This window comes from Pinus tabuliformis, chromosome 9 (genome assembly GCF_031772625.1).
Source record: "Pinus tabuliformis cultivar Carrire ecotype Pingquan chromosome 9, CPIR1, whole genome shotgun sequence".
NCBI classification, from domain to species: Eukaryota; Viridiplantae; Streptophyta; class Pinopsida; order Pinales; family Pinaceae; genus Pinus; species Pinus tabuliformis.
Window position 1 is genome coordinate 1,562,762,968 of NC_142307.1, and position 12,475 is coordinate 1,562,775,442.

Consider the following 12,475-nt stretch of genomic DNA (forward strand, 5'->3'; position numbering starts at 1 on the left):
CTTGATTCACCGCAGATTATCAATAATCACCATAGTAGCATTCTCCATCTCTGAAATGCTGGTAATGATTGACATTCCTTACAATAATCGCTCGTGCAACAATCTTTTTGATGAATCTAATGGCACAGTATTAGTCACCACAAACACGGAGATTCTTCATAAAATAGGATTTTCAGAATCCCCCTTCTTTAAAAAACAAAAAATTATGAATGGTCTAGATTTAATATTTTGATAATAATTTTTTTTGTATATGAAATCAAGGGTTTCCAAACAGTTTGTCAATTTCCAAATTCTGCTCCTATCCACTCATTACAAATTCTCAATATTACAAATGCCACATTAGTATTTTGATGGCTATCTACATCTATCATCCATTTAATTTATATGACTGTGTTAGTCCTTAAAACTATCATTATGTGAGGTTTATGCCAACAACTTTATTGGCTTATAGTTACCAATAATCACCCTAAAATAGTTATTAACCTCAAATTACCAGTAATCTCCACAAAAGCAATGTCCATCCTTGAAACGATGGTAATGGTTGATATTCCTTACAATAATCTCTCATGTAACTATCTTAAAAATGAACCAATGAAAAAGAGGTAGTCACCACAAACACAAAGATTCTTAATAATGCCAATAATTGTTCCAGATGGTGTGTTAATAAGTGAAAATGTAATTTCCAACTTCTCGTTGTCATGGAAAAGAACTTTTTCCTTTTGGTTCTCATCCATGTCAATTAGGGTGAATCTGGTGTCAGGCACATACCCTGCATCCTTCATCTACCTTGACAGACAATCCAACTTGGCATAAATCCTTTGCATCTGTGGGTGTAAGTTGTCTCATGCAAGAAAAGTATGCACATGTTTGCTAACCTCAACCCAACTGTATCCTGGTGCATTTTTCACCCTCTGACCTTTCATCATTTTCCTTACATGTCCAACATCATCCCACCTGTCAGTAGTAGCATACATGCTTGACAACATCACATAATGTGCAACATTATTAGAATCCAACTCAAAAAGCCGTTCTTCCACTTTCTAGGCCAACTCTACATTGCTATGTCTTCTACAAGCACCAAGTAAACATGCCCCCATGGTAGTATCAAGTTTTATTAGCATTCTATTCATAAACTCGTGTGCCTACTTCAAGGGTCCAACACCATCAAGTACGTCAAACATGTAGCCATAATTCTTTATTGCAAGTGTGGTGAGATGTTGTTCATTCATGCAATCAAAGTAATGTTAGGCCTCTTCCACCAAGCCTCCATGGAAGCACACTAACAAGACAAAAACTATGGTAATATGAGTTGTGTTCACACCATAGTGTTTCATTTTCTCAAAGAGTTTAAGGGCCTTCCTGGAAAAACCATGCATTACATATCATGCAATCATGACATTCCATGAAACCAAATATCATAAAACAAATCTCATGCCTTTTCAACGCTCCCACATTTTTCATACATGTCTACAAGTGCATTCACCATATTGATATTATAGTGCAATCCACCTCTAATTATTTCTTCCTATATCTCTATTCCCTGCGCCAGAGCTGCCAAATTTGCACAATAAAAAAGAATGCTAAGAAAATTAGTGGCATCTGGATTAATACCTTTGGTTTATGTTTGCTGGTAGATTTTTAAAGCCTCTGCATTATGCCTAGTCTATGCAAATCCTACAATCATTTCATTCCATGAGACCAAGTGTCACTGAGGCATTTCACAGAATATCTTCAAGGCTTCCTCAATGTATCCATTTTGTGCATATCCTGCAATCAATGTAGTCCATGAAACAACGTCTATTTCAAGGATTTTTTCAAACACATTGCGTGCATTCTCTAAATTCATGCATTTTGCAGACATATCTAGAAGGGTGTTAGCCACAACCAAATTAGACTAAAACTCATTCTCTTTATTTCTTCATGGATTTCAATACCATGTTGTAGATTCCCCAAATTGGCACATGTAGGGAGAACACTGGAAAATGTGAATTGATTGGGTTGAATCCCCGTTTGTTTCATTTAATTGAACAATTTCAAATCCTCTTTAGAGTCCACACCTAACGTTTGCTGCAATTAAAATAGTCCACCAGAAAACATCTGGTATGATTACCCTCTCGTTCATGTGAGAATGGACCAATTTACCCTCTAATATCATGCAATCATGCAATAAAGAAGCATAAGTGTAAGGGTTTATAATTTGTTCTGTAAGATGAAAAATTCTTAGTGCCTTTTTCAATCGACTGTCCTTACATAAGCTAATGGCATAGAAAGGTGACAATATATTAGCATTCCCGTTGGCCTTGGCTTGCGCAATTTTAAGAGAACGAGTCAAGGGATTTTTGGGTCAAGTATGAAATATTAACCTAGAAGACAAACATATATTTTGTTTTTAATCCCTAAGGATTGTGCCATAGCCAATCCACTCATAATATCAACCAAGTTTATACATGTTTTTCAATTATCAGCGCAAGGTAATAGCCAATGCAATCGTCTGAATGGAGATAATCTCTTTCAAAAATAGTATTGGATGATTGCAAAGGATTACAACGAGGAAAAAAATGTATTTATTAATGATGCAGAATATATGCATACCTCTGAATACATTTAGAAAGAATTGTGATCCTTGGGGGCCAAGTATTTGTAAATTTTGTCAAAATAAACAAATCATGTTAGCATGCATACAATCATATAAAAGAACAAATTCATTGTGTAATGTGAATCAAGGATACGATCACAAGGCAAAAACAACAATCTTAAAGAGGTCAGACAATTCATGATTTACACGATAGATTTCCTTCTAACTTCTAATAAACGAAAATAAAAAGTGCATTCAGATGCAAAGATTTTACTCAGCATACAGTGTTTTTCGAACCAAGACATCTTCTATTGCCTTATCTAGATGATCATTTATGGCCTCCAATAAGGAATTAACTTTCACAACTCTAGTAATATATGTGCGCATTCTTCTTGTTGGTGTATTCTCCAACACATGTGATGAGCCCACATTGTTGCATGAAACAACATCCACAATTGTGAAGTAGCCATTATACAGAAAGCATGACATTTATTAGAAGTAAAACAAAACAAAACTACAATATTTAAAACAAGAATTACCATGTGAACCTAAAAAGGTTGAAGGTTCGAAGAAATACATACTTGTGCATAATAATTTTGAAATGTTGAATGATATTCCCCATAATTCCAGATAAAACAAATTGTTAATTTTTTGAAAGAAAGAAATTGAGCTCCACCTAGACTTCTAAGAAAATTGGCACAAAGCAATTTCCAAGACCACAAAATTAGATCCTTCTTATAGACAAATCATTATGGAACTAATTTAAAATGTGGAAGATAAAGACATTAAAAGTTCAAGTGCCCCAAAGAGGCATGTCCTACGATATATATCAATCAATTGGGAAAACACAGATACTTATGAACAGATTCAAGAAGGACAATATCAAAAGTTTTCCTATTGTCTATGGATAAGACACTTAAACAAAGATAAACATATTATACAAATAAAATGAATAATAGGGTTTGTTTCTATTGATTGACATGACGAAGTGCAACCCATTGTGTTTAAAACTTCTATCTAGCAGTTAGACATCAGTCCAGATTCTTTAGTATATTTGTTAGCATGCAAGTATTTTGCAACTATGAACTCACCAAAAGAAGATAACCAAGTGGAAACCAATATGCATAAAATGTTTTATATAGTAGTTGGATACTAGTGCATATTCTTTGGCATATTTGTTAGTGTGGAAATGTTCTACAACTTTGGATTGACCAAAGAAAGTGTGCATAAAAGGAGGTTGATTTCGATGTCTTTAACAATTAGAACCATATTACCACATTTTATGAATCCTATGATAGGTCTAAATTGGGTGCCAGTTTTTCAAATTGAAAAACTGGCAGGGGGTTGTATGAGGATCTTCCAGTATTGTATTGATTCCTACCAAGGATAAACTTCCTAAAGATGGAGTCTACTTTTTTTCCTTATTATAAAACCCTAGATCTTTCATGAAATTGGCGAGTCTTCCAAGAAAATAGGCAAGCCTATTTCTGGAAATCAAAATCATTCAAAAAGGTTTGAGAGAAACAAGAGTTTTGACTCTTTAATAAGGTTCATATATACTCTGACATGACCCTGCAATTCTCTAACCGTTGAATTGAATCCAATGATTATAACTATGTCCACAACACCCAAAGATGTGTCCATGAAGTTTGCAGGTTTGTATGTTCTCTTCCAAAGGAAGTTAGGTGCAGTAGTTATTGAGGCAATATATTACAATAGTCTTAGAAATGCATGACAAATTCCTAGTGGACGAATGGTCAGAAACCCCAACAGATTCCACTAATTTTATAATTCTAAACATGCTTTTTATTTTTAAAAAGGGAACATACTCATAATTGTCATAGAGTTTGTGAAGGTATTACTTTTTAGTGGTAATATATTTTTTGCATTAAATCAAATAAGCAACTCAAATTTTGTCATTCGATGATGTCACTGTTTCCGCCTTGTCATTCCACCTTCCGCGTTCATATTAATGATGATACTACCAATTTGTCCCCTTTGTATCTTTAATATTTTTATCTTCGTTGTTAAATAATTGTTTATATTCATTAATAAACCATTTGTTTCTCTTTTCTTAGAGACAATATATACAGAAATAAAGAAAATGAATATAAAATATATTGTGAATAACATAATCATGTGATGTACCATATTTGTTCAAAATTATTTCTCAAATAATTACATATTGCACTCCAGATTTATGTTATCATGCCCATTAGTCGTTCTTCTAGAAATACACAAATCATTCATTGGCTTATTAACCATTTATCCACAACAATACAACAATTGTATTGTGGGGACATATTTCCCTCATTAGTAGAAAGTAGCTTGCAAACAGTGTTAACTTTAGAGAATTGTTTTCTTTTCTTTATTATGTTCTTTACTTTATGACATTCTTTAATAAAAGAAGTTTTGAACACCGTGATGCAAGCTTTGGATTCTTACACCATTTTGTGGTCACTACTATCCATAGAGTCCAGATCATCTTAATTTTTGGTACATACATGTAAATTTATTGTGTGCCTCTCGTATTTTAAGTTTCTTCTCTTTTTGTTAGTAATGCATTTTCCATATGCTTTTACATGATACTATGAAGAAAGAACTTGAAAATCTGTGGTCCCATAGGTTAAAATAATTTGCAGACAAATATTAATGTCCGACATAAAACAATTGTACTGATTTCCCAGAGTGGAAGCTGGGATCTTCGAGATCATATAAGCTTCTCAAATTTAATAATTAACACCGCATCAAATTGGGACCAACGTTTGTTTTTTTTAATTGCAAGTGGCCGTACCATTATCCCGAGGTTGACACGAGAACTCCGCATGCCCGCTGCTTTTTCTTTTTTCTTATACTCATTATTTTGGTGCGCGTGCCGATGTTGTCTTTTAATTTGAAATTTATAGATTGTGGGAACGCCCCTCGTGCCCACCACACGCACTATGTCTCAGCTTTCCTCCTATTGGAAGTCGCCTCCACGTGTATATTGTCCAGGTGTAGAAAAGGTAATGAAAGATTACCCTGTGTTATAACGTTTCAAAATTAAAATTTGCGTCGTACCAAATCCATCTTCCATCGCAATATCCACTGAATATATACTCTATGGGTCGAAATGAAATCTCAGAGTATATTATACCATTCAAATTTGTAATCCAGATAAGGATGATACATAGTCTAACCACTGCAATTTGAATATATAATTTATATAATGTGGGTATGGTTTAAAGATTTTGCATATCTAATTATATTATATAATGTGGGTATAGTTTAAACATTTCCGTGTATTTAATTATATATTTTCAGTATTTAATTGTAGATCCATTATATTTAGTTTAGTTTTAAAGGTTAGTTTAAGTGGTTATAATTAAACATGAAGTTTTTCAATATGGTTGATCATGGATTTGATTTTTTTTCTCCCTTGTGCTAAGCCTTGTAATCTTGATTGTTTGCCTAGCCTGGTCTCTTCTTCGACTCCCATGGGGCTAAGCTTTGTAATCGAGAGTGATGGTTTGCCTGGTCTATCATTCACAAAATGTGGAAAATTATTTTGGGTTTGTGTATCATCATTCCAAATAAAGAAGAAGAAGTAAAATAAAAAGAATGATTATTTATTTCTAGAAGCATACAGGATATACAAATTCTAAAGAAGAAGAACTAAAATAAAAAGAATGATTCTTTATTTCTAGAAGCATACAAGATATACAAATTCTATAAAATTAATGATGTTAATGTGGAAGGAAACTTGATTGATATATAATACATGTGATTTTTTTTTCTATTTATGATTAAAAAGGAATCAAGAAGGAATCTAAAAAAATTGAGAAAAACAGTGGGTTAAGTTGTAATTGATGTATTAAAGTTTAGAAAATGGTGGGTAGTGAAGGTTTATTATGCCAATAGAGGTATGACTATTTGGGAATTATTCTTCCAAAATTTAATAATTATCAATAATTATTAGGTGGATGGTAAGGATTTAACCTCCGAAAGATATTGTAGAATACTCTTACCAATATACAAAAATCAAAGGCTCGGATTTTATTTCCAAAGTAGTTATGTCTTTTTTTTTCCTTTTTAATTAAATTCATTGATTAAAAAGAAAACGTCTAAACAAGTGTTATATGAAATGAGTTATGTTTTTTTGGGTATGTGTTATTGATAAGCTATGGTATTAGCCCATTATATTGTAACAAAGCTTATTTATAAATTAAGAATCTCTATAATAATGTGGGGTGAATCTCTATACTTAAGAATCATGTTATATGTTCTTTTAAAATCATTTAACTTATATATTAATTATTTATGTCATCAATAATAACAATAATTATTTTTAGTTAATTTTTATGATTGTTTTTTATTTTAATAATTTAAAATATTTAATGAGTAAGTGTTTTGATAATTGGTAAGTATTTATCAACCATTTAACTTATATCAATACACTAATAATAATTTAATTAACAAATCACTTTAAAATAATATAAATTGTTAAATAATTAATTGTCACTTAAATTTAAATAAAAATGAAAATTGAATCAAATTTTCAAAACTCCAAATTTGAATAAAAATTGAAATAAATCTTTCAAACCTCAAAACAAAATGAAAGATCGAAAAACTTTGAATGATAAAAAAGGTGAATAGTTGGTGGGAAAGATTCATAATTAATTTAATTGATAATTATTTATAAAAAAACAAAAATAATAAATAAATATATTTTCGATAAAAAATAATAGTTCAAATAAAGTTATATTAAATGTAATAATTTAAACCCATTGAAATTTTTAAAAATAATTGAATTTATTTTTTTAGATTTTAAAGAGAGTAAAAATATGAATTTTTTGAACTAATTAATGTGGTTCATCCTTAGGATAAAAGTGAAAAAAATGGGTCTTCACAAATGTTTAAATAACAGAGAAACATTTTTGCTCAAAATTAGCCTGTAAGAAAAGGCTCTTAAGAATTAGGAATTAGTTAATAGGAATATTCTCATTACTTGGTTCAAAACATCTACCAAATCTCAATAATGTGATTAATCCAAAAGACAATCTCATTATTAATATAAATCACAAAAATCTAAAATCTAACAAAAAAAAATATCAAAAAAAAAAATTCATAAAAATGAAATAAACTTTAATAACTAAATAATTAGCCGCAAAAACAAATTCAAAGAAATTTTGTTGAAAGAGAGATGGAGTAAAATGTCGTCTTGACATTGTTACTCAATCATTCATAATACACCTAACAGAAAATAGCAAATTCTTTCAAAATAATGATTTAACCATGATAAGAAAGCTAATTGGTTGTCCAAGCCGCATCCCACTTGAAGATAAAGCGAAAATGGTGCACGTTCACGCTTATCACACTCCAATCCATAAATATTAAAAAACGCATTAGTCCACCTATCTCAGCGTATTGTATATTGTTGTATGAAAGACACCCATGGAAAAGGTGGTAAGCAGTGTACGGTAATGGCCGTCACAATTAGGAAAGGAAAAGTACATAAACACACTTTCCTGAGCGGGGAGAACACGCGCCTCTGGGATCCTCTGTCGCACATTTTCAGCTCATTTCTTCTTCCCTACTTTGTAATTCCAGCTTCGTTTCCTCTGATCATCTTCAGAGCCAAATGGCTACAATGGGAACGAACTTTATAACAAAAGAAGCCACGGTTACAGAGGCATCCCCATGCTCTGTACAACATGATGTAAGCATTGCGATACCAGAAATTACGAAAGAGAAAGTGAAAGAAGATGAAAGTAGAGATAATTACGAGCAAAGAGGGCAATGGCTTCGGGCAGCTGTGCTGGGAGCTAACGACGGATTGGTGTCAATTGCGTCGTTAATGATGGGAGTTGGAGCAGTAAAATCAGATGCAAAGGTCATGGTCGTATCAGGGCTAGCAGCACTGGTGGCCGGGGCCTGCAGTATGGCGATTGGCGAATTCGTTTCGGTGTACACCCAACGTGACGCACAAGTAAGGGCAAAAAAGCCGAATACTCCCCAGAAGTCAACTGCGCTGCTTGAACAGATCTCTAGCAATTCCCTCTTTCCTTCTCCCACTAGGGTTACAACAGCAAGCCTGGCTGTATCTACCCCACTTCCTGAAGTTTTAATTTGTAAAAATGATGATGACGATGAGCAACTCCCCAACCCATTCCAGGCAGCATATGCATCGGCCGTGGCGTTTTGTGTGGGAGGAGCTGTACCTTTACTCTCTGCAGCGTTTATTACCGTCTCCGGGTGCATTGAATACGCGATATATGGCTGGTTAGGCGCTGCCTATTACCGATTACGTTATCAGAGTTGTTACGATGGGAGTAGCGTCCAGCGTGGCGCTTGTGTTGTTTGGCGCAGTGGGAGCTTACTATGGGCGGTCTCCCATGGTGAAGGGATGTTTGAGAGTGTTGATAGGAGGATGGATGGCCATGCTGCTAACCTATGGCTTGCTTAAGCTCTTTGGCGCTTCTACTGCATGACGCACATAAGTGCCTTCAACGATCATCACGCTGATTAAGAGCATCATCTCGATTTCATCGTTACAACCATATTTCAGTTTTTTCGTATGTTTTCTTAAATGCTCGGGCCATATGCATTTTTCAACAGTGGGACTATATATGTGCGCGATTGTCATGATTTGTATGTGATATCAAGAAGAGCTATAAATGAAATGATGGGTATGTAATGATTTTTAAGGATGAGGCATTTAAATTTTATAGTATAAAATTATTTTATCTTAAAAATAGCAAATGAATTGTTTGTTTGGGGTATAGCTCAATTGGATTAAGTTGAAATGTTTTGCTATTCCTCAATTTTAGTGAAAAATTGAACATGATAAAGATATAATCCTACCATTCTTACAAAAAAAAATGGCAAATAAACTATAAATATTATACAACATCATTTTAAACTTTAAATATTTATTAAAAAAATTATCAAACATTTTACAATATTTCTAAATCTTAAAATAAATTCCCATCCTTCAAAATTTTCTTAATAAATATATCTTTTAAATTTTATTATCCTAATTTCTTTATTTTTTTATACAGAAAATAAAACATTTCATATAAATATATATCTATTTAAACATCTTAAAATTAATTATTTTATAAATATTAAAATTAATTAATTATATAATAATTTTTTATACTCCAATAAATTATTTCTAAAAACATATTATCAAATTTAAGCTAATTTGATAAATAAATTAATAAAGTACCATTAATATTAATAAACTACAATATTCAAATAATTTTGATGAAAAGATTTTAGAGTCGTATAAGGCACATTTAAAAAATAACATTAAAATGATTATTTATATTATAATGGGTTTAAATATAAATAATATTAGAGTTAAGATAGATTTTTAGCTATTGTTTTGTAAAGTTTAATATTTATAAAAGTTATGGGAGTATTTTGAGGTAGTCATAGAATATACAGTTGTTTATAGAGAGAAGTGGATCGAAATTCACGAACACATAGAAGTCGATTCAAACTCACTCGATGTTTTTTTTTTAAATCAAAGATATTGGTTGCACCCACAGATACTATATTAAATGGTTTGTGACCCGAACACATATAAGTGGATCTAAATCCACTAAATATTATTTTTTTAAGTCAAGATTCTTTTTTAAGTAATAGTGCAAGACAATTTTGTTGTTTAACTTGTGTAGATTTGAATTGGTAGCTTATTGCAAAGGCCCTTTTCAATACACCTAGTACCTGTAGCTTAGTTTAAATATAGTTAAATTGGAGTCTAGATTGTTGGCATGCTACGAGTTAATCAATTAAAGTCTTGATGAAAAAATAGATATGAAAGTGAAATTGTTATGCTAAAATGGTACTTTTTGGTGAGCACCCTACCTCATTGGCTTAATGAAGGTTTATAACTTTATTTCTTTGACAATGTTTCGTTCAAACTAATATGGAGAAACTTATTTTCAATTGAATGAGATGTGAATTCCAAGAAACTTGTTTTGCACGGACATTTATCTCCTACAATGTTCATGAGCATTGTAGATGATTGATATAAAGATGATCTCCTACAATGTTCATGGGCATTGTAGATGATTGATATAAAGATGAATGTCATTGTGTCCATGGCACTGAAGATAGGGGATGTGGAACAAAAGTTTTATTATTATCACTTAAATTATAATTTCTATTATTCAATTCTAATATAAAAATTTAACTATACAAAAAAATCATAATTTCTGCAACACATACTTATCCTATACTATAATATTAAACGACAAACATTGTATACAACAAATAAATTTTAATGGGTGAAAGGGAGTAGAAAATCAAATATCAATATGAACAAATTTTATTGAGTGAAATGGATTAGAAAATCAAATTTCATTATTCTCAACTACATAAATAAATAATGATGAAAAGAAACATACACATAGACGCTAATATAAACAAAAGCATATACTCCTCGAACGATACTGAAAATCGAGAATTGGAAAAATATAAATGGAAAAGAACACCTATACTTACTAAATAAACATAATTGAAAATAAACCATAGACTTAAAATCGAGAATTAGAGAAATATAAATGAAAAAGAACATCTATACTTAGTAAATAAGCACAATTGAAAATAAACCATAGACTTACTTCACAAGTTCAACTGCTATCACAATCCTGAAAATATTGAAAAATATATATATAAATGAGATATAAATTTGTACTTTCTAAACAAACACAAATGGAAGAAAACATTTATCCTTAAGTTGCAAGAAAATTAAAATGTGTTGCATATGGTATTGTCATGTTTTCTAGACCAGGAATGCAAATTCACCAATAAAATCATAAAAAATTCTATAGATAATTCTATAGATAACATTGAGGTAGTTTTTTTCTAAGAAAAAAATATGCTAACTAAGTCGATCATACTCCTTGTAACAATATAAAACTAGTCTACATATTCTGTGGAAAAATTGTTTAACAATAAATGGAATAAAAAATACCTAACCAAAATCCAATATCTAAATTCAAAACAAGTTAATCAAATTTCTATGTTGCGATTATTTGATAGAGTTTTCTTCAAAACAAGGATACCTGCCATTAAGGCATGCAGGATACCAAGTACCTTATCTAACACTAACCTTGGTTCCGAATGATTTTCTAATGTCGATGGGACAAAGCTTGTTGGTAGGTGGGCCTTAAGGAATCCCACATCAACCAAAACGAGTACAAGACATAATGAATTGAAATTTATATGATTTCAAGAACTCATACAAATTTACAAACTTCATTAGGAACTTTTCTCGCTAGTTACCTGGTTTTCGAGCAAAGTCCCTGTCTAGTTGTGCCAGACAAGCTGGTTTTCACAAAAGGACTTATTTTTCTCTTTACTATTTTCATTTATTTATTTACAATACTAACTTTACTACTATACTAGAGAAAATATGTCCTCCTTCAAGTGAAAGACAACTTCAAATGAAGCCATGTGTGGATCAGGTAAAAGGATATATTCATGCTCAGATTTAACATATAAACTCTAGAAGGTACATGAGCATGAAAATTCAATAGTTTTGAAAAATGTGATACAAAAAGTACTTGAAGATGAGAGTGGTACTTTGACTGGATTGTGATTTGGAACTAATGCTGGATGTAATCTTGATCGTATTGGCCCATTTCTTCATTTGGACCACTCTGAAAGTCCTCCTCGGTCATGCCAGGCAAACTTGGATAATTGGTCTCTCGAATGCATACAAGGTTTGTTGATGGGAATGGTGAAAGTTCTAATGGTGAAAGTTCTTCTATCTCAGGTTCAGCTGGATCCTCCCCATCATATTTGGTACATGATTTCTCGATCTCCTTGGTAGATAAGCAAGAGGAATTAAGGGAGACTTCCAAATCCTTTTCTTATTGTGGAGAGATAGATAATTTCCTAAATGTG

The 12,475-nt window shown here is 31.7% G+C and overlaps 1 pseudogene; it reads left to right on the plus strand.

Annotated features, from left to right (window-relative positions):
- The first annotated feature begins 8,111 nt into the window (after positions 1-8,111).
- LOC149154593 (vacuolar iron transporter homolog 2 pseudogene) lies at positions 8,112-9,239 on the plus strand (annotated as a pseudogene).
- Positions 9,240-12,475: the final 3,236 nt, after the last annotated feature.